This window comes from Piliocolobus tephrosceles, chromosome 12 (genome assembly GCF_002776525.5).
Source record: "Piliocolobus tephrosceles isolate RC106 chromosome 12, ASM277652v3, whole genome shotgun sequence".
NCBI lineage: Eukaryota > Metazoa > Chordata > Mammalia > Primates > Cercopithecidae > Piliocolobus > Piliocolobus tephrosceles.
The window spans coordinates 10,292,656-10,296,325 of NC_045445.1; positions in this window are offsets into that span (position 1 = coordinate 10,292,656).

Consider the following 3,670-nt stretch of genomic DNA (forward strand, 5'->3'; position numbering starts at 1 on the left):
AGCTGCTTTCATGGGCTTGCATTGCATTCTTGTGTCTTTTCCAGGTACATGGTGCAAGCTGTCAGTGTATCTATCATTCTGGTGTCTGGAAGATGGTGGCCCTCTTTTCACAACTCCACTAGGCAGTGCCCCAGTGGGAATCTTTGTGGGAGTTCCTACCCCACATTTGCCTAAGCACTGCCCTATTAGAGGTTCTCCATGAGGGCTCCACCCCTGCATCAAACTTCTTGGACATCCAGGAATCTTCTGAAATCTAGGCAGAGTTTCCTAAACTCTTGCCCTCTGTGCACGTGCAGGCCCAACACCATGTGGAAGCCACCAAGGCTTGGGGTTTGCACCCTCTGAAGCAACGTCTTGAGCTCTACCTTGACCACTCTTAGCCACAGTTGAAGCTGGAGCAGCTGAGATGCAGGGCACTACGTCCTGAGGCTGCACAGAGCAGTGGGGCCCTGAGCCTGGCCCAGGAAGCCATTTTTTCCTCCTAGGCCTCTGGGTCTGTGATGGGAGAGGTTTCCACAAAGGCCTCTGATATGCCCCGGAGACATTTTCCCCATTGTCTTGGCTATTAACAATAGACTCATTTCTACTTATGCAAATTTATGCAGCCAGCTTGAATTTCTCCCCAGAAAATGTTGTGTTTCTTTTGTTTTTTCCACTGCATGGTCAGGCTACACATTTCCCAAACTTTTATGCTCTGCTTTCCTCTTAAAATATAAGCTTTAATTTTAGGGCAGGGGCAAAATGCTACCAGTCTCTTTGCATAGCAAGAGTGACCTTTACTCCAGTTCTTAACAAGTTCCTCATCTCCATTTGAGGCCACCTCAGCCTGGACTTCATTGTCCATATCACTGCCAGCATTTTGGTCAGAATCATCCAACAAGGCTCTAGGAAGTTCCAATCTTTCCCTCATCTTCCTGCCTTCTTCTGAGCCATCCACATTTTTCCAGCCTCTGCCTGTTACCGAGTTCCAAAGTGGCTTCTGCATTTTCAGGTATCTTTATAGCAATGCCCTACTTTCCTGGTACTAATTTTCTTTATTAGTTCATTGTCACAATGCTATAAAGAACTACCTGAGACTGAGTAATTTATGAAGAAGAAAGGTTTAATTTACTCACAGTTCTGAAGGCTTAAGGAGAAGCATGACTGGGAGGCTTCAGGAAACTTACAATCCTGGTGGAAACTGAAGGAGAAGCAAGCAAATCTTACCATGGCAGAGTAGGAGGGGGAGGGAGAGAGAGAGAGAGAGAGAAAGGGAGGTGCTACACACTTTCAAACAACTAGATCTCATGAGAACTCATTCACTATCACAAGAACAGCAAGAGGGGAGTCTGCCCCCTTATTCAGTCTCCTCCCACCAGGCCCTTCACCCAACACGTGGGGATTACATGTGGAGATTGGATTTGGGTGGGGACACAGAGGCAAACCATATCATTGGTATTCTATTGTATGATACATGCTACAATTTATCTCTTCTTTTAACTGTTGATGACATTTGAATTGTTTGAAAATTTTCACTCACATGAACAGTACTGCTTTTAATATACGTATGCATGTTTTGTGGTATGCTTATGTAACATTTCTCTAAAGCAGAAGATCCTAACCAGGATTCTTGAGATTTCTTGTTGCTCATCCATTCTGTCTAACCCTTGATATTGACAGACTTACTAATATAGTCCATCTATAAATGTGAGCCTTATCAACTAGGACCGGTCTGATTTTAGGAAAGACATTAGCAATATATGTAGCCTTAATTAATATGGAAGCAAACGAGTAGAAAGAAGAGTAGCCTTTTTATAATAAGGATTCTTAAACTTTAGTGTGCAAAATATGATGTCACTGGTATATTAATTCATTCATTCATGCAATCAAAAATATTAAGTACCTACTAAGTGGCAGGTATTATGCCTGATGTCATAAAGCTGAGAGCCTTGATGGAAAGAGAGACAACCAAATAATAACATGGATTGACAATAAGTGCTTGAAGTAATATGCTTCTACAAGAGCACATAAGAAAAGTATAAACTAGGGGAAGAGTAATATGGCAGAAGAATAGGCCCCACCAATCATCCCCTTCACAAGAACACCAGGTTTTAACAACTATCTACACACAGAAAATACTGTGACAAGAACAAAAAATCAGGTAAGAAGTAACAGTACCTGGTTTTAACTTTATATCCCTGAAAGTGGTATTGAAGAGAGTTTGAAAGACAGTCTTAAATAGCTGATGCCAACCCTCCCCCATTCCTCAAAAGAGGGTGAGAAGCACAAACAGTCTGCGAACCTGGAAGATGGAGAGCACAGCAATTGGGGGACTTTAAATTGAACTAAGTGCTGCCTTGTTACAGTTGAGAGAAGTCATGCTATTATCAGCCAGTGCCTGCACATGAAGGGAGCATTTGGAGCTGACCTAGCCAGAGGAGAATCACTCAACCCAACAGTCAGAACTTCAGTCTCTTAGCAATCCTCATCATTGTAGCCAAAGTGCTCTGGGATCCTAGGTAAACTTGAAAAGCAGCCTAACACACAAAAACTGCAATTCCCAGGCAACTCCTAATACTGGGCTAGGCTCGGAGTCAGTGGACTAGGATGACATGTGAACTGGGCAGACATCAGAGTGGCTAAAGGAGTGCTTGCAACACTCCTCCCCTAACCACAGGCAGTGCAGCTCACAGCAGTGAATGTAACTCCTAACTTCTGCTTAAAGAGAGGAGAGTGAAGAGTAAAGAGTTCTTTGCCTTAAACCTTGGATACTAGCTCGGCCATCATAGGATAGGGTACCAGGCAGAGTCATGAGGCCCCCAATTCCAGGACCAAGCTGCCAAATGGTATTTCTAGACACACCCTGGGCCAAAAGAGAACCTACTACCTTGAAGGGAAGGACCCAGTTCTGGCAGGATTTATCACCTGCTGAGCCCTGGGGCCCTGTATAACCAATAACGATACCCAGGGAATACACCATAAGCCTTGGGCTCTGAGATGTGCTGACTTCAGATATGACCTAGCACACTCTCAGCTGTGGTGGCTACAGTGAAAGACTCTTTTTTTTTTTTTATAAGAAAAACAGAGAGAGAGAGAGAAGTAAAGGGGACTTTGTCTTACACCTTAAGTAGAAGCTCAGCCACAGTGAGGTAGAGAAACAAGCAGGCTCTTGGGGTCCCTGAGTCCAGGCCTAGGCTCTTGGATAGCATTTCTGGACCTACCCTGGGACAGAGAGGAGCCAACTGCCTTGAAGGATGAGTCAAAGACATGGAAGCTATCACCACAGGCTAATAGAAGAGCCATTAGGCTTTAAGTGAACATCATTGGTGGCCAGTGGTATCGGTGGTAGTTGTAGGGAGAGGCTCTTCTGCATGTGAAAACAGAAGAAAGAGTGGGAAGGACTTTGTCTGGTGCTTGTGCACCAGCTTAGTCACAATAAAATATAAAATCAGATAAATTTCAAAAGTGTTTTACTTCAATTTCTGGAACTCAGAATGCATCTCTGAACCTGCCCAGGACTAAGGGGAGCTCACTGCACTGAAGGGAAGAAAACAAACCTGGCTGGCTTTACCACCTGCTGATCATAGAGCCCTAGGGTCTTGAGGAAGCACTGGCAGCCAGGTACAGGTTACAGGTTACAGCGGGTCTTGGGCAATACTTGGTGATGTGCTGGCTTCAGGTCTGACCCAGT